The sequence below is a fragment of the Sciurus vulgaris genome (assembly GCF_902686455.1).
Source record: "Sciurus vulgaris genome assembly, chromosome: 9".
Lineage (NCBI taxonomy): Eukaryota > Metazoa > Chordata > Mammalia > Rodentia > Sciuridae > Sciurus > Sciurus vulgaris.
In genome coordinates, this window is record NC_136469.1 from 140,618,298 (window position 1) to 140,637,615 (window position 19,318).

Here is a 19,318-nt window from a genome sequence, read left to right on the forward strand (position 1 = left end):
AGGGAGGCCCAAGCTCAGAGAAGTCGCCTCCTTGGAGTAAAAGCATCCATCCCAGAGGGAGCCTGTGGCTGCAAGGACCTCTGAGAAGGGGCAGAGGGCAGGTGGGCTTCTCCCAGCAGCCGCAGCAGAGGCCACCGCAGGCCGTCTGTCTGGGCCTCACCGTTGCTCTGAAGCCAGCACTCCTGGGAGCACGGCAGGAATAAACCCTGAAGATGCTTAGAAAATTCCAGGCTCGACTTACTGCCTCCTCCAAACGGCATCTTGCTTTGCCAGCCTTGGGGTCCTGAGGAGGGAGAAAGCACCTCCCGGCTCAGAGCAGAGGCACGAATAGCTCTTGCTGCCAGCCAGAGAGGGCGGGGCTTCCTGTGGTGGGGTGGGGCCAGGTGTCTGCTGGGCTCCAGGACCTTCCAGACCCCTTCGGAGCACTGGACTCTGCTCCTGCCAAGTCCCTCTGCTATGGCATTTAAACCCAACCAGCACCCGGGACTACACCAGGTCCCGGATTTATTGACAGCAATTTGTAAAACTGTGGGGAGCACCCACAAACAAAGCCAGTTAGAAGGGACCTCTCTGACTTTAATGATGTACAAGGGCCATCTCAGGCACCAACGTGAGTCGCCGGGGCCACAAACGTCTGATTCCTGGAATATCTTCTGGGTTATATTTGTAGTAAGAGAACTTGCTGGCTGAGTGGTAGAAGGAGTGGACAGAGCAGGACTTCTGCTCTGACTCCCTAGGTGTCAGGTGGGCAGTGGCTGGGCACAGAACTGGCTCGCTCGGGTGTGTGTCTGGGTGTGTCCAATGTGAAGGGGGAGTGCCTGGCACTTGCCAGCAAGTCCTCCCACTGGCCAGCCCCTCCTTCCTGGTACAGTTTTCTCTCTAGAACCATTTTTCCACCTCCCAGTCAATAATTGATTGCATTCATTCACTGACCTTTGGAAACATCCATTTATTTGGTGAGAGGCTACCATGTGCCTGCCTTATGCTGCACACTGCTTTAGACTGTGGGCAGTGTGCTAAGCCATGGGGTATGCAGATGGAAGGTGGCCTCAGGAGACACGCCTGAGTTCCTCATTCCTGAGTGGAATAGCTCAGCACCGATTCTGCAGGGACGGGCTTTTGCCCATTTGGCGAGGGATCTGGTCCGAGAGGCTTCATAGGAGGTGCTGGAACTATCTGTCCAGTTAACGGGTAAAGCTGTACCTCCCCGGCAGCTTTCATTTTTCTTTTTGGTACTGGGGATCAAACCCAAGGGCGCTTTACCACTGAGCCATAACCCCAGCCCTTCTTACTTTTTAGAGACAGGGTCTTGCCGAGTTGCTTCAGGGCTTTCTAAGTTGCTGAGGCTGGCTTGAACCTACCATCCTCCTTCCTCAGCCTCCGGAGTTGCTGGGATTACAGGTGTGTGCGCTTCTGGATGAGAAGGCTTGTGTCTGTCCTCCAGAACAGCTGCTCCCACTCTGTCCTGTCTCCTCAGCACAGAAAGCCCCATGGGTTATTGAAAATACATAACATTCTGGCTCTGCACTTCTCCCTAGTGAGCCCGAGACCCCGGGTCTTCTCCTGAATTCTCTCAGGATGGTCTCCAAACGCCAATCTTCACTGTTGTCTCAAACTAAGAAACCCAAACTGCCTCCTGCCCCAAGGCAGGCGGATGCATCGGCCTCTCTGGGCTTGCTGAAGGGTTCAAAGGAACAACAAGAAGCAAGTGAACATGTGGATGAAGAACAGAATGAAACAGACAAACTGAATGAAAAAGCCAGTGAGGAGACATTGAAAGCAGAACAGAAATATAACAAACTCCACCATTTTTTCAGAAGAGGTCAGAATTGATCCCCAAAATCTCACATTTTTGGGTAACAACATTTGTCAACCATCCACAAGTGTCTGCACTATTTGGGGAGGAAGAGGAAGAGATGCTGCGTTATTTGACCAGAGTTGAAGTGGCAGAATTTGAAGATATCAAGTCAGGTTTCAAAATAGATTTTTATTTTGATGAAAATCCTTTCTTCAAAAATAAAGTTCTCTCTAAATAATTTTATCTGAATGAGAGTAGTGATCCAGCTTCAAAGACCCTGAAATCAAATAGAAATCTGGAAAGGTTTTGGTGAAACGTTCAAGTGAAACACAGAAGGAAGCCAGCAGGAAGAGGCAGCCTGAACAGAGAGCTTCTTTACCTGGTGCACTGAGCATCTGATGCAGGTGCAGGTGAGTTAGGAGCGGTCTCAGAGACGATATTTGGCCAAATCCATTGCAGTGCTGCTTAGTGCCTGATATGGATGATGAAGAAGGAGAAGGAGAAGAAGAAGATGATGATGATGAAGAAGAAAGATTGGAACATATTGATGAAGAAGGGCATGAGGATGAAGGTGAAGAAGATGAAGATGATGATGAAGGGGAGGAAGGAGCAGAGGATGAGGGAGAAGATGACTCATTGAATATCGATGTATTCCTTCCCTTTTTTCTTTCTTTTTTGTTTCCTTCCTTCCTTCCTTCCTTCCTTCCCTCCCTCCCTCCCGCCTTCCTTCCTTCCTTCCTTCCTTCCTTCCTTCCTTCCTTCCTTCCTTCCTTCCTTCCTTCCTTCCTTCCTTCCTTCCTTCCTTCCTTCCACTTTCCAGTCCCTGGGACAAAATTGCAGTCTTTTTCTTTCTTTCTTTCTTTCTTTTTTCTCCCTCCCTCCCACCTTGTGCTCAGTCACCCTGTTCTTGAGATCTTTTTCTCAAATCGTGGTTCCCAATTTATTTGGCAGGGGGGAATACCTTGAGCAGAGTATAATGGGAAAAGAATCTACACCCTTCTGTTCTGAATCATTTTTATCCTTTCCTATCTCAAAACAAAAAACTGTATGGAATCAACACCACTGTGCTCTGTGGGAAAAAAGAAAAACCTGCTCCCTTCTCTCTGCTGGAGCTGGAGGGTGCTAGGCCCTGTGTAGCAGTGCACAGAATTCCAGCTTTTCCCTCCTTTCTCTGTATATTGGACTCAGAGATTACACTGTGTCTCTATGTGAATATGGACAGTTAGCATTTACTGACAGTATCTGTCTACTTTTTCTTCTTTAAAAAAATAAAAAATAAATAAAAACGGGGTTATAGAAGATCAGCAAAAGGTGGGTTTGAGATGTTTGGGTGGGTTAAGTGGGCATTTTGACAACACAGCTTCTCCTTTGGCATGTTTAATTGTGATGTTTAACGACATCCTTGCAGTTTAAGATGATACTTTTAAAGTAAAGTTGCTCCTAATGATGACTTGAGCCCTGCCCCTTGATGGGAAAATCAGCAGAACCTGTAGGATCTTATTTGAAATTGACATTCTCTATTGTAATTTTGTTTGTTTATTTTTAAATTTTCTTTTTTGTTTTCACTGGAAAAAAAGAGATGATGCTCAGTTTTAAACATTAAAAGTGTACAAGTTGCTTTGTTACAATAAAACTAAATGTGTACACACACACAAAGTAAAATAAAATACATATTATTCTGAAAAGCTCTTCGCCTCTGAGTCAGTTCGTTGACCTTCCATAAACCAACCACAACGCTGTTCACTACAAGAAGAAGGAATCAAAGAGCATCCTTCCTCTGAGGGCTGCCTGAGCTAAAGCTCGTATTAGGAGTTTGGCACGGACCACACCCATCCCCTCCTCTGGCCTCTCCCTGGTCTTCCTGACCACGCCCACCACTATGACCACGCCCATCACTTCCTGGCCGCTCCCATTCTTCCTTTGTGACCACGCCCACCTCATCTTCCATTTAGGGGCTCCCAGAACCTGTGTGGACTCTTGGGGAAGCCTCCCTTCTGGTTGTAGCCAATGACCTTCTCGGCACAAACAGTTCCCTTGCTGATTCAGACCAAGTTCCTTCTTCACCAAGTTAATTTGAAAATGACTTTGTTCAGCAGATTCCCTACTGTCTTCCTCCCCTCTAATTACTTCACTCCACCCATCACCAGAGGACCACATGCATATTGTGGGGAACTTAGAACATGAAATTATAAAAGGCAGAAAAGCTACTATTCATTATCCCACTACTCAGAGGATGGGAGTTATATTTTAACTTATTTCCAATAGTCTATTTTTTTCTTTATGACTTTATTAATAGTTTATACATGCGATTTTGTGTCTTGATCTTAGAATTTAAAGAGAGGTTACTTGTTATTCATTTCTTTAAGGCAGTTTTGTAAACCTCACTTTTAGTAGTTGCAAAATAGCTTGTGGTATGGATGAACATCTTTTCCTAACAAGTTCCCAACTTGGAGCACTAAGGTTTTCAGTGAGCAACTGGGTGATGGACATAATTGTATTCCGTTCTCTCTCTGCATGTTTTTTTCTTTTTTTGGTACTGGGGATTGAACCCAGAGGTGCTTTGCCACCGAGCTGCATCCCCAACCCTTTTAAATATTTTATTTAGAGACAGAGTCTTGCTGAGTTGCTTAGGGCCTCGCTAAGTTGCTAAGGCTGTCCTTGAACTCTTGATCCTTCTGCCTCAGCCTCCAAGCCACTGGGATTACAGGTGTGTCCACCACCCCCAGTTCTCTCTGCATTTTGAGGATGTCCTAAGGATGGATTCCTCTAGGTAGCATTACAAGAGGTCAGAGCACCAATCATTTTCTTCCTTTTTTCCACTGTGGACCTATATCATAAAAGTTACCAATCTAACATTTTTCAGTGCATAGCTCTTGGCATTAAGCATATTCTTATTGTTGCATAAGCATCGCCGCCATCTATCTCCAGGATATACTCATCTTCCCAAACTGAAACTCTGTGACACTAACCTCTGATTACCCTCTATGCCAGCCCCCAGTACTCCATTCAACTTTTATGTATGAATTTACTATTCTAGGGACACCATATGAGTGCACTCATACAGTATGTGTCCTTTTGTGGCTGGTTTGTATCACTTAGCATCATGTTCTCAAAGTTTATTTGTGTTGTAGCATGTGCCAGAATTTCCTTCTAAATCAAGGCTGAATGATAAGGCTGAAAAAATAATGATATTACTATGTTGTTTATCCATTCACCTGTCCATAAGCTTTTGGGCTATTGTGAATAATGCTGCTATCAACATTGGTATGTACCAATTTTTTAAAATTTTTGATAAGCTTTAACATCCAGAAAGGTCGTACCAAGTTACATTCCTACTTGTCAGTGGATGTATGAATTTTTACTGTGGTTATCACTTCACAGCAATGTTTAAAATGAAAGACCTGTCAATGTTGAAGGGGAAATGTGTAATAAAATCAGGAAATTTTTATTTTGTTTACCTACCAATTCACTCATCTAGATATTCGCCCACCTACCCATTTTTCCATTCACCTATCCACCTATTTATCTACCTGTTTGTTCACTCGCCCTTCCTTTTGTCCGCCCTCTCATATACCTATCCACCTAGTCGCCGTCCTACTCATTTACTCACCTGCATACCTTTCAGTCACCCATCTACTGGTCTCTCCCTCCCGCTCAACCCTCCATCCAATCCCCCAACATCCATCCATCCATCCATCCATCCATCCATCCATCCATCCATCCATCCATCCATCCACTTAAGTGTTCATCCACTTATCCATCCATCTACTTGTCCATTCATGCATCCATGCATCCATCCATCTATCCAAATTCCATCTGCTTATCCATCCATCCACTCATCCATCCATCTACCTGTCCATCCAGCCACTCATTCATCCATCCACCTGTCCATCTATGCATCCATGCATCCATCCATCCATCTACTGTCCATCCACTTATCCATCCAGTCACTCACCCACCCATCCATCCACCGGTCCATCCATGCAGCCATCCATCCACTCACCCGTCATCCACCCATTCTTTCTACATTTCCAGTTCCAGTTTCCTTGGAGCTGCTCACATGTTTGTTTACAATATAGCAGAATAAAAAGATTAGTATACGGTGACTCCCTCTACCTCTTATCCCTCCAGAGGCCTCTTGACACTTCATTCAGTCTTTATGTCAGTCTCCATGTCACCCATGGAGTCTCCATGCTCCCCACCCCAGGGCTCCCGCTTTTGGAAGTTTCTCCAGTGAATCAGTCTTTCAATGGAGAGCAAACTTGCCGCCCTCGTTCGGCCCTAGTTTGCACCAAGTTATGAAAACACTTCCAATTGTCACTGTGAAGTTTTAGTTCCCCTAACGTGCTGCTTCTGCTTTGGTTTGTTGCTCTGCAGATGATGTGGTTGCCTGTGATCCTTATGGTTTTGGGGTGTTGCTTGGAGAGGGGGCATCCTGAACTCTGAAATCTCTCCCTTTTCAGATAGCATCTTGGGTCTGGAGCAAAGAGAATTAGGAGTCATGTACAATGACCTACAGCTAATTTTGCATGATTTGGCATTCTCACATTTTCTTGGAGTTTGTAAGGGAAGATTTGGAGGTTGTGTGTGTGTTTTAATATAAGTATAAGTGATAGTCATATTATATGGGGACATTCAGATGGGAAAAACAGAAAACAATTATAATATTTATCTGTATGTGTTCCCTAGAAACCTCTTTAAAATAGGCATAAGAAGAGAGACTATCTCGAGTAAATAAAATAAATAATAGGAGGGGGGGAAAGCATTTTAGCTCTAAATGGTATCCAAAGTAAGGTCAGAGGTCAGAAGCCGGCCCCAACATTGACTTAACAAATTATTGGATCTTTTAAAAACCAGTTTCTCAGCTAAAAACAAAATGAAGAGAAAAGTTTACTGTCACAGAGTGGGTGTTCATGTTCCCAAGTCAACACGTTCAAAGACTGCTGGAGGTCGGGCCGCCCCAACAGCTCCATCCCCTGAAGCGTGGATCCTGGGGAGGACTCCAAAGGCTCCTACACACTGGGTGCCTCCGGCCACCATGTTCTACAGGCAGCACCGGCTGCCCCTGGGTTTGCTTTGAGGGCGTTTTCAGTATCAGTCCAATGGGCACTTAGAAGCCCTTAGAGAGGTTGACTTAGGACCAAGCCGGAAATGCTGCTCCCAGGAAGAGCCAGAGGTGGGAACACTAGCAGTTGTTTGTACCCACGGACAAGCGTTTGGCTTCCAGCTGCCATGGGGGGCTTGTGGCTAATTCCCCTGACTCCCAAGACACAGGAATCCATGGCCAGCAGCATCACGAGGTTGAACAGGACACCTCTGACCACTGCCTGTTGCTCCCTTGCTGAAGAACTCTCTTGTTCTGGGCGGTTTCAGTTCCTCAGAGCTCTGACCAGCATAAGTTACCTGGACACGGCCAGCAGGGGAGGCACACTCCTGGAATCCCAGCTGCTCCAGAAGCTGAGGCAGGAGGGTCACAAGTTCAAGGCCAGCCTGTGCAACTTAGCAAGACCCTGCCTGGAGAATAAAATCAAACAAGGGCTGGGGATCTAACCCGGTGCTAGAGCACTTGAGGCCGGGTTTTAATCCTCAGTACCCCAGCCCCAACGAGCTTAGCTAATTTCAGTTTTCCTTTCAGATGACATTTGGAGGAAAGAAGATGGGGTCAAGGCAGGCCAGTGCCTGCCCTCTGAGAGCCTACAGCTTCCCCTAACCCACAGGGTAGAGTCAGCTTCAGGGAAACATTTCCAGAACTTTTCAGAGGGGTGCTCGGCTCGACCCTCAGAGGGCGGTTGGAACTCCGTCTTCTCTGGGAAGCAGACCTCTTTCCCAAAGCTGGGGTCACGCGTCTCCGGTGGGTGCCAGGGTCACCGCCATCCTCAGGCAGGGGGCCTCCTGAGGGTGGACTACTGAGGTCAGGCTCGTCCACCCTGCTCACCATCTTACTTCCTTCTCTATCTTCCCCATGCTTTCTCAAGTTTGTTCCTCCATGTCTTTTTTTTTTTTAAAAAAACTCTTTTCTCTTGTTTCCTAGTCTTAAATAAATAACATTCCTGGCAATTATGGACTTTTTTTTTTTTTTTTTTTTTTTTTTTTGTACTGGGGATTTAACCCAGGAGCACTTAACCATGAGTTACACACCCATTCCCTTTTTATATTTCATTTAGAGACAGGGCCTTGCTAGTGGCTGAGACTGGCTTTGAACTCACAATCCTCCTGCCTCAGCCTCCCTAGCCACTGGGATTGCAGGCGTGTGTCACTGTGCCCAGACAATTATGGATTCTTTATGACTAGGCTCCTGTTTGTCCTAAGTCTTTCCAGTGGTCTTGTCTTCCTCCTGTCCTGGGAAGCATGGTTCATCAGGCAGGACGGCAGGATGTCCAGGCAGGACGGGGCCTCTGACCCAGCCGGGCTTGCAAGCAGGCCCTGGGTTTGGGTGCGGGCATCTTCTGGGGGCTCAAGATTTAAATGACCTCAGCAGGCAAGAGATCAGTAGAAGGGCCTTATCTTCCTTGTTAAAGCCTCTGTGTTGAGATTAGTTCTTCTGAGTCATGAGCAGTAAAGTCTGCAGATTGGATTTCAGAGGCAGAAGTCTCCAGGAGAAATTTCAATGCCATACCGGCGTGCGCCGGGTTTCTGAAAACCAAGATGTGAAATGAAGTTGCAGATTATTCCAAATACCTTTATTAGTCTTGGAAAAAAATTCTGCTGAATTCTTTACATTCTCAGGCAAAAATGTCTGTGCTTCGTGAGGGCTTCCCCACCCCCCAGCTCAGTCACTCAACCCAGGGTGTCATCTCTTTTCCTTAAAGAGGAAAGGGGCCGAGTAGGGGGTGCAGCCCAGCAATGGAGCTGGGATAGGAGCCCTGGGTTTGATCCCCAGCTCCAGCAGAAAACAGGCAAAGCAAAACGCTCAGGAGAGTCTTCCTCCGTCCCTCCAGGCTGGCAGTGAGGGAAGGGGTCACTGCTGAAAATATCATTGTTGGTACTGTGGACACGCTATTTGTCACAGGGGAGTGTATGTTCCCCTGGGAGCCCACATCTTCCCTGGTCCCATACGGTACAGACTGCTTCAGCAGGACAGTTCCAGAGCTTTCCAGAGAGGGCCTTGCTAACCCTCTACAGGGCTCCTAGGTCAGTGTCTAGCAATATGTCAGCACCGCCCTTTGTCAGGTGACTTCTCCCACACCCATGAACATCCAGTGGCTAGTACCTGTGAACCATTCAGTGTTGAGTTTGATGTGCTTGTGACTGATAACAAAAGAGGAGGTTTTAGGAAACGTTTTTTCCAAACATGACTCCCTTTCCAAGACTTGGTGATGTCGACTGTGGTGGAGGTGTAGTTCCCAGGTTCTACACAAGAGGGCGCTGTGGCACCCCAAAGCCCAAGACTCGGGATCTCAGAATGTTGTAGGGGGTGAAGTTTCTAAAAGTATTTCATTCCAAATGCCTGCTTGCTCTTGGCAAAGCTACTTCTGTCTACACAATTAAGAAAAGAGAATTTATATTTGTGCACATTCCTGGTTTTACTTGTATGCCCAATTTGCATGGATGACTTAGTGTCTTTGGGCTAGTACCTTCTAAAAAAAGAATACACGGTATCCAACTGGGGCTGTATACTTTTTACAACCATGTTCAAAGACTGTCCTTTAAAGTTAGCCCATGTCCAAATGTGACCAGGGGCTCAGGTTCCCAGATGAACTCTGCCCCCTTTCTGTTCCTCATCCTTATCTCGTTAAGACTGCGATCTTCTCACTTCCTAGGCCCCAGACCTAGCGTCTGAGATAGAGCTAAACCAGGCTCGAGGGACAGACCCCCAATAAGTTTGAACTAGCCCCCACCCAGATGTGAACTGACTTCCCCACTCCTACTTCACCCTGGAGTAGCCACACTGAGGCCTTCCCAGGGTCTGTAGCCTCTGGAGAGAGGTCGGCATCAGCAGTCACACAGATATGTGTGGGTTAGGAGTGTTGTCCTCCGGAGTTCTGTCCTCCACACTGTTGGGCACGTGTTAGGGTCCCACCGCCCCACCATCCTGGAAGTTGGGCATGGCCACGACTTGTTTAGTAGTGAAATGGAGCATAAGGGTCACGTGTGTCCGTGATGTGTGGGGGCTGCGCAAGCCAGCACACGTGGCCACATTTCCTTCCCCTGCTGCAGAAGAGGGTGGTGCGCGGAAGCATGTCAGGATGAAGTCTGCTGGGCCTGGGTTCCAGAGCACTCTGGTGAATGACCCTCGCCTGTCTTCCTGCATTGCTCCACAGACATGTGGCAGGTAGGAGAAACAGACCTCTGGGAGCCACTGGGACTTGAGGCGTGCTTGTTACTGCAGCAGAATGTGGACTACCCTGACGTGGCGGTACAGATCGGGGGGTGCCTGTGCTGTGATGGTGTGTGCTAGGGGAAGTGGCTGGGCAGGGGAGGTTTGGGAGATGTCTTTGAAGATGTGACAGCTGAGCCGAGGACTGAAGGAGACAGGGAGAGGGCCCTGAGGAGGAGCTTCCACGTTATGAACCAGTAGGTGCAAGTGTAGAAGAGAACCGGATGGAGCAACCTCTCAGGGCTGAGAAATCTGTTGGGAGGCGAGGCAATGAAGGAGGGAGGCACCCAGCCTGCAGCCTGGTATGCAGTAGGTGCTCAGTGCACAGCAATAGCTCATCACGTGTGCCAGCTCCTGTGGGCGTGCTGTGCACACTCACTCAACCCTCACGGCTCTGACTTAGATACAGTATCATCCAGACCAGTAACTGGGGAACCGAGAGGTTAGGTCACTCGCCCAAGGTCACCCAGGCGGTGAGTGTAAAGTGAACTCAGAGTCTGTGCCTTCCACCGGCTGTGCTGCCTGGCTTCTGATTCTGACCGTGGTTTAGCCAGGAAGGAGGGCTCCTCTTCTCTCCTAGGCCACAGCGGGAGTGATGGCTGCCTTGGGAAGCCCTGTGTGCTGATGTGCAGCCGCTTCCCAGGCCGCTGGGTGTCCCGTGTGGGTCGACTGCCCGAGGCTGATGCACAGCAAGCGCTGCGCAGTCCCAGGCATCGACACCCAGCCAGCCATGGGCTCCTCGGCTCCGCGGGAGCACATTCCGGGCTCCCGTGGATGCTCTGACTCCAGCCGTCCAGCCGGGCTGGGCTGGTGGCCCTGCCCCCTGCACACTCACTCACAGGCATCGCTGAGGGAACGCCGCTCCTCTGGATTCTTCTCAGGCGTGCCAGGAGTGCGTGCAGAGCAGAGGGGCCGCGGCACCCCTTCCGCCTGGCGGGAGGCTGTAGGGCTTGCTCAGGGCGGCAGGGCCAGGCCTGCGTGGCTGTGTCCCGCCACGTCTGTCGGACCCCGCCGCTGCCCAAGACTCCGTGGCGGCGTCCTGTTCCGGATGGAGTGGAGTGTGACTCGCAGAGTGGCCCGACGTGGTGACATTATAACACTTATGTGTGTCTGTGTTTCTTAAGATCGCTGGAATTGAAAGTATCTGGGAGCGTCCGAGAGGGCGGCCGGGAGAGCCCTGTGGACAGAGCACGCCCTTGGGGGTCTCACACTGGCCACCTCCACTGGGTCCAGGAGACTGTGCTACGGTTATAGGCTAGAAAGTTGTTTCTGCCCCAAAACTGACCACTGGGTGACCCTGGGCCAGTCACTAAAATAATACCTCATTCAGCACCTGCTGTGTGCCGGGGTGCCTGGTGCTTTATACGTATGACTCATACTCTTCGCATCGGCCCTGTGAAGGAAGCTGCTGTTTCTCGCTCCATTTTACAGTCCAGGAAACAAAGGCATAGAGAGGTTAAGCAAGTGTCCAAGGTCACACAGCGGCTAGTGGCAGAGCTGGCTGGGAGCTTATAGTGGTCTGCTCAGGCCGCTGTAACAAAACGCCACAGACTGGGCTGTTTAAACAACAGAAATGTATTGTCCCACAATTCCGAAGGCTGGAAGTTCAGTCAAGATTCTTCTGAGGGCTCTTGCCTTGCCTTGCAGATGGCTGCCTCCTCTGTGGACTCATATGGCCTCCCCTCAGGGATGTGCCGTGTCCTCTCATCAGGACACTAGTCCTATTGGACCGGGGACCCACCCTTAGGGGCTCATTCAACCTTAATCACCTCTCCGGGCACTACATTGGCATGTACTCGCACTGGTATAGGGCTGCAGCGTAGTTTTGAGGGGACACGAGTTGGTCCCTAAGAGGACACATGCTGTCCACTCCAGGTTCTGGCCTTTGCTCCCCACCCCCCATTTCAATTTCAGTCTCAGTTTTGTGTGAAAGAACAGTAGTAATGACGCCTCTGTCAGGGGCTGTCTGGGGGGAAGCAGGACCCTGCCTCCAAGTGCAAGGGCTTCTTAATGTAGAGCACACCGAGATGGGAGCGACTGAAGGCCCGGCCCCCGGGCCAGGCTGTGGCTGCACTGGGACCACAGTGGCCGGCTGGTAGGAAAGACCGTCCTACTGTCTCCTGGTGAAGCGCTCGCCTGACCCTCTCTGGAACCCCCGTCTCCCCGTGCCCTCCTCCCATCACCTTCCCCTGGAGCTCCTGGTCACCTGCAAAGGAGGCTTCACTGGACGCTCCTGGACTGAGTGATCGCCCTGGTTTCCCCACAGCCTGTCCCCACCCCTCTGGCTCACCCCCAGGATGACAGCCTCTTGCCCAATGAGAGCTCCCACGAGGGTGCGTGGACCCTGGTGGACGCACTGGCCACTGGGCGGGTGGCACGCAGGCTGAGAGCGTGTGGCCCGTGACAGGTTTAGGGACGTGGACTCCATTCCTACTTCATGTGCTTCTCTGTTCTCTTTTTCCGGCTTTTGTCCCTGACCCTCATTTTTCGTTCCTCATTGCTAAACGCTTCTCTCTGATCTCAGCATAGCACGCTCCCCCGAAAGCAGGACACATTTGGGAAAAACGAACTGCACACGTGTAAAAGGCAAGCGGAAGCTGCTCCTCTGCCACCTGCTCTCCCGGCCGGCGGACTTCCCGCCACTCCTTTTCCTGGGCACATCTATACTGTTTTTGACGGCGCGGGGCGGGGGTGGGGGGAAGCCAGGGCTGGTCCTGCTGGGCAAGCCCTTCCCGCGGAGCCGGCCCGCAGCCTGCGTGGCATCTCTGGTGATCATGACTCTGACAGTCCTGCATCTTGCTTCACCTGCCATGGGTCATGTTCTCAGGCCTTTAAAGCTGCTTTGCGCACCCCGTTTCTGTGGGGTTCTGCGGCTCTGTGGCCGTGCGTCCGTCTGCAGGTCGCCTTTGTGACCCGTGGGCCCTGTCCTTCCCCTCCGCCCTGGCTCCTTTCAAGCCAGTACACCCTCTTCCTGTAGCTCACACGTTGGTCAGGCTGCTTTGTTCTCAGAGAACCAGGGACTCGCGTGCACGGTTTCTCTCCTGCTGGGGCTCTGGGAGGCCTGTGGAGGAGGGCAGGCCTCCTTGCTCAGCCCCCTGGCCTGGGAACCCGGCCGTTCCCTCAGGCGGGTGGGTGTCCAACACCGTTGGCCCATTTACAGACAGGGGACTGGACGCGGGGCACTGGCTCCTCCTGGGGGAACATGCTGACTCCCTGCCCTTCAGGCCATGTCCTTGTCTGGGAAGGTCCTTAAGGATAACACTGCTTTTAATTGTGTTTTCCCCAGTGTAGACAAAGACTAAAATAAGGTACCCCCACCCCCGCAACCCTGCGTTTTTAATCCAGATTCCAGAAGGTCAGAGGGTGCTCACCTGCAGAGGCCAGTCCCTCCTGAATCTCTGGGATCTGCTTGCTGGTCTGTCATCCGCAGCCCCCCAGCCTTTGCCCATGGCTCTGCCTGGTGTCTGTCCCCCTCTTCTCCTGACTCCCTGTGGAAGCCTTTGGGCATCTCCAGGCTGGAGGGCAGAGCGGCCCTGCCCCTCTGACCATCCGCGGCTGTGGCCACCTGAGTTCCAGGAGGCCTTGGTTCAGGCCGCGTCTTGCTCACCAGCTATTCCAGTGCCGAGCGCTGGGCCTGGGGCACCGTCAGCCTGGGCGGCACAGGCTCCTCCGTCACGACTGCCCAGCACAGAGGTCCAGCTTATAACACAGGAGAGGAGATGAGGGGAGGCCAAAATTCGAGGAGAAAAGGCAAAATCAAACCAAACTGAGACGACAGACACCTGAGGCCATTGCCCACCCACTGGACCGTCCAGGCTCTTTCTCCACCCCTCCCATGTTCGTGGGACCGACAGAGTGCTCCCGAGAGCTAGGACAAGTGAGCGTGGCACGTGTGGTGATTCTGTCACCAGGAGGGCCACCCCAAGGAAGGACTGGCCTGGGCCCAGCGTCCAGGGAGGAGGAAGCAGGAAACATGGTGTGTGGACCCTGGAGATGACAAATCAGGGCTCCTCAGAGAAACAGACCCACACCTGTGCGTGCGCACACACACACAGAGACACAGAGCTTGTCCCTCACTAGCCGAGGGTCACTTCTGGAGTGTCCACTTGTGGGCACTTCTGACTTTTATCCCATGTACCAAACCAAACCTGCCCTGCAGCCAGAGAGAAGGGAGCCTGTGGCTTCTCTGGGAGCCCTCAGCTGTGACCTGGGCTGGGGTCATGAGGGAGGCCTGGGCGCCTTGGCTCCAGGGAGGCCTCTGGCGTCCTCCAGGCTGGCCGCCTCCCCCTTGCTGTGGCCAACCTGTGGGACACCTCCTCCGCCTGTGGGGAGCGTAAGCATGCTCAGTCCTTCCCGCGGGGGCCCTCCAGTGGCATTTGGAAGTCCTTCTGTGGCCAGCAGCAGGAATGGTGCAGACAGGAAAGGACTCACGGGCGCTAAATCGACAGACCTGGATTTAGATTCTGAACTCCCTCCTCGAGCGCCCCGAGATTGGACAGCTGCCCTGCCCTCTGGGGCCCAAGGTCCTCAAGCACAAGATGGGGCAGCCACAGCGCCCAGCCTGCAGGGGATCTGGTGTGGAGCTCCAGCAGACCCACTGTCCCCGGAGGAGTCTGGGAACGGCCACGGGCACCATGGACTCTGCAGACTCAGTGGCTCCCTCCTGGCCTTGGCCGGGGCGCCCCAGCTCCCAGCTCCTGCTCACGCCCAGCTCCCGCACTCGGCTTGGGGTGAGGCAGCTCTTCCAGGCCACAGAGCCAAGGTCAGGCCAGCGTCGTCCAGGTGTGCCGGCTGTCAGTTCCCGCCACGCGGTGTGCTCTTGACTCGGCTCCTGGAACAGCAGGCCTGAGGCGGGGCCACGGTGGAGGGCATCTTGGCTTCGTGGCCTCTCCTGTTACCTGTGGCCTGGGTGCCTCCACCTGCCGCTGCTGGCGGAGTTCCCTCCTCTGCACGGAAGCTCTATGGGCCAGGCTCTCCGGGGGCACCAAGGCTCCGCCCCTGTGGCTAGGCGGCTCCTCCTGGAAGGCCTTTCCTGCACACCTGCTGACAGGCATCTAGCCCCCAGGGTGGCTTTGGAAAACCTTTGGTTTGTAATCTCATGTGCCAACCGTACCCCAAAGGACAGAACGGCCCTCATGTTTAGGAGGACAGAGAGGTCAGGCAACTCTCCTCAACTTGCACAGCTGGCGAGTGAGGTAACTAGGCTTGCCGACTTCACATCTGCCAGCATCGGGTTGCTCGGGAGAGCTGTGGAGTGCAGGTGGGCAGGCCGCCCCTGAACCCACCTTCCCACCTTGCTGAGGGTTCACCAGATGAAGACCGCGGAGGCACCGCCCAAGCTCAGGCCAGACATGGGGGCGCTCCCTCCCTCCCTGTCCCCCACACTCCTGAGCGCAGGACAGAGAATGCGGGCTGAATAATCCAGGTTCTCCGCTTCAGGTTAAGCAAGCAACAAATGGTGTCAGGAAGCTTACAGGGGGTGGTGCGTGGGGCACAGTAATAAGGCCCGGAGCCCTCAGCTCGGGCCTAATGAACCGCGTGTTCTTGAGAAGGTCACTTTCCTGCCTTCAGGCCTCTGGTCACTTGAAGAGAAGGGGGTAGACTGAGCTGCCAGATGCTTACAGTTCTGGAATTCTGTCCATCCACCCAGCTGGCCATCTCCCTACCCACCCTTCCATATCCATCCAGGCATGTGTCCAGCAACCTTGCAGGCAGGTAACTGTTCATCCGTCCAGCCTTTCGCCCACCTTCCCATCCATCCAACCAGCACCACCCATCCTACATGCCAGGCCCTGGGCTGCACCAGAGAACAATGGAGGCCTGTAGCCAGGGCCCCGCCCCGCAGGAACTCATGGGCCTTTCCAAGGCCCTGCCACTCGTCGGTGGCCAGGCTTCCGTCCTGGGCTAGCTGACCTCCAAAGCTAGCAGGATCACTCTTTCTTTTTTTAATGTCTATAATTAATCACAATTTTAAAGTAAGGAATGGGTCAGACAAAAACCACCACAATTACTCTCTTTATATTATCAAGAGTATTGGCACTATTGCAAAATTACAGCTTTTACACAATTTGGAATTTTCACTGGTATCAAGATGTGAAGATGTGAACAAGAGAGAATCAGCTTGCTATTAACAAAGTAATTCTGATCATATATGTAGATTTTGTGTCTGCCATTTTCTTTTTTGCCATTTATTTATTTTTTTTAATTTGAGGAATTTAAATATCTGTGCATTATTGGCAAATATACTTAAATTTTTATGATGGAAATATTTTTCCTTGGATCAAACAGTTGAAATAGTAGGTGTTCAAGCATTTTTTGTGAGAGCCCCTAACCCATATGATCGAAGTTTTTAATTTATTCTAATTGGTTATACATAATAGTAGAATGCATTGACATGTCATACCTCATACATAAATGGAGTATAACTTCTCTTTCTTCTGGTTGTACATGATGAAGAATCACACACGTCGTGTAATCACATATGCACACAGGGTTGTAAAGTCCGATTCATTCAACTGTCCTTCCCACCTCCATACCCACTCCCCTCCCTTCACTCCTGTCTACTCCAAAGTACCTCTATTCTTCCCTAGTCCCCCCATTGTGAATTAGCATCTGCATATGAGAGAAAGCATTTGGTCTTTGGTTCTTTGGGATTGGCTTATTTCACTTAGCATGATATTCTCCAGCACCATCCATTGACCAGCAAATGCCATAATTTCATTCTTCTTTAAGGCTGAGTACTATTCCATTGTATGTATATACCACAATTTATTTATCCATTCATCTGTTGAAGGACATCTAGGTTGGTTCCATAGTTTAGCTATTATGAATTGAGCTGCTATAAACATTGATGTGGCTGTGTCACTGTAGTGTGCTGATTTTAAATCCTTGAGTATAAACGAGGAGTGGGATAGCTGGGTCAAGTAGTGGTTCCATTCCAGGTTTTCTAAGGAATCTCCATACTGCTTTCCATAGTGGTTGAGCCAATTTGCAGTCCCACCAGCACTGCATGAGTGTGCCTTTCCCCACGTCCCCACGTCCTCGCCAACGCTTACTGTGGCTTGTGTTCTTGATGACTTCCATTCTGACTGAGGCGGGATGGATTCTAGTGTAGTTTTGATTTGCATTTCTCTAATCGCTACAGATGCTGAACATTTTTTCATGTATTTGTTGCCCAGTTGCATTTCTTCTGTGAAGTGCCTGTTCGGTTTCTCAGCCCATTCATTGGTTGGGGTGGTTGTAAGTTTTTGAGTTCTGGGCTCACTGGGCTCGCTGCTCCTTGACCTTGAGGGTCTCCCCTTCCGTGAGCTGTTGAACCCCGAGCACTGTGAGTGGAAACCGTTCTTCTGCGCGTCTCTGAGGTCGTGCTGATCCCCACTCCATATGCGCTTCCGACTCTCGTCCTCAGGGCAGTCTCGGGGGCCAGGGCTTCCCATGCCCACGTGACAGAGGATGGGACACAGAGCTTGCCAGGCCTCCTCTGTGACATCATCCGCCCCGCCCTCCTGTGCCTGCTGCACGTGAGGCCCGGGTCACAATCAGGCGCCGCATCTTGGGAACAGCTCTCCTGGGTCTCTGCTTCCTCCTGGGCGTAGGAATAGCCCCTTTCTGATAAGATTTGTGTTGGTGTCACCTGGTAAGATGCCTGTGAATGGCACGGGTAAACCTCAAACATTGGGCATTGTCCTTTTATACCCCTTACAGGCTGCCTGTCAAGGTCAGGCAGGTAGAGGGGAGATTTTTAAAGGAGAACTGACTGCCCAGTAAGCTTCAGATGGATAGACAGACAGATGAAGGAGGAGGCTGCAGTCAAGGCCAGCTCATTGAGAGCTTGAAACCGGGAACACGTTGGCAGACCCCAAGCAGGGGAAGAGCGGGCACCCCAAGTGCAGGTCCTGAAGCCCCCCAGGGCGCGAGGCCTGGCCACTCAATCTCTGAACCTCTGCTCACTCTTCTGTGAAGTATTGATAAGAATAGATTCCATCCCCTTGACCTGGTAAAACAGCTGTGGCAATGTAATCAACCCAGGGACAGTAGGTGGTGAAAGAAATCATGTTCTGCTGAATCTCTAGAACATTGATAAGACCAGGTTACTTTTATTAGAGTTCTGCAGTGTTTTTCTCTTTCTCTCTTTCAACATTTATTGAGCACTTTGTGTATGCAGGCACTGTTTTAGGTATCAGGGACAAAGGAACGAAACTCCTGCCTGGAGCTTACAGTGTAATAGAGAAAACAGATAATAAGGTGAATAAAGAAGACACAGAGATACTTAGGTAAGTGATAGGGAGACATGTGTGCCTTTGGGGAGCATGGGATGCTCTTGGCTGGGAGTGTAAATGGTGAGCTCTAACGGTAGTGAGACCTGGGGGAGGCAAGTCTCCCAGCTGGAGAAGCCACTGGGGAATTTTGATCAGAGAGAGACATGATTGGATTGTGTTTTAATAGGACCACTCAGGTCTCCAAGCTGACAGCTCACTGCAGTGAGGACCAGGGTAGAAGCAGCGATCCCAGCTGGCGGGGCTGGTGACACAGACCACTGTGGTGAGGGACAGCAGAGGACGACTGTTCTGTTACTTGTGCTTGGTTAAGTCTGCTGACCAATCCCATGGTGGTGTAGTGGTGGACTGTGAGCCCCACTCATTTCCAGGGAATGCACTCTGCAGCTGGGTCTGAGGGTTGTATTTTCAAGGAGAGTTTGTATGTGTTTTTCCAGACACCCCAGATTTCCACCCTCATCCACATGGAGGTGAAAGTTTGAATAAAGGTAATGTCCCCCAAAGCTTCAACATGTTAAAGGCTTGGTCCCCGGGGTGGTGATATTGGAAGGTGTTGTGCACTTTTTAAAAGAATTTCGTTCTATTTAGTTACACATGACTGCAGACTGCATTTTGATTCATTATACACAAATGGGGTACAACTATTCATTTCTCTGGTTGTACACGATGTACAGTCACATCATTCATGCAGTCATACACGTACATAGGGTGATGACGTCTGTCTCATTACACTGTCTTTCTAAACCCCCTATCTCCTCCCCTCTTGACATTCGCCTCTAGCCAATCCAAAGTTCCCCCATTCTTCTTCCCTTACCTCCTTCCCACCACCGTGATGTATCAGCATCCACTTATCAGAGAAAACATTTGGCCTTTGGTTTTTTGGGATTGGCTTATCTCACTTACCATGATATTCTCCAATTTCATCCA

At 50.8% G+C, this 19,318-nt stretch overlaps 1 pseudogene across 1 annotated transcript in view; it reads left to right on the plus strand.

Moving 5' to 3' along the window:
* The first annotated feature begins 1,578 nt into the window (after window positions 1-1,578).
* Window positions 1,579-19,318, plus strand: part of LOC306669848 (protein SET-like) — a 39,636-nt pseudogene continuing 21,896 nt past the window's right edge. Inside the window, exon 1 of the transcript in view lies at window positions 1,579-2,446. The product of the transcript in view is annotated as a protein SET-like (transcript). The remainder of the gene's footprint in view (window positions 2,447-19,318) is intronic.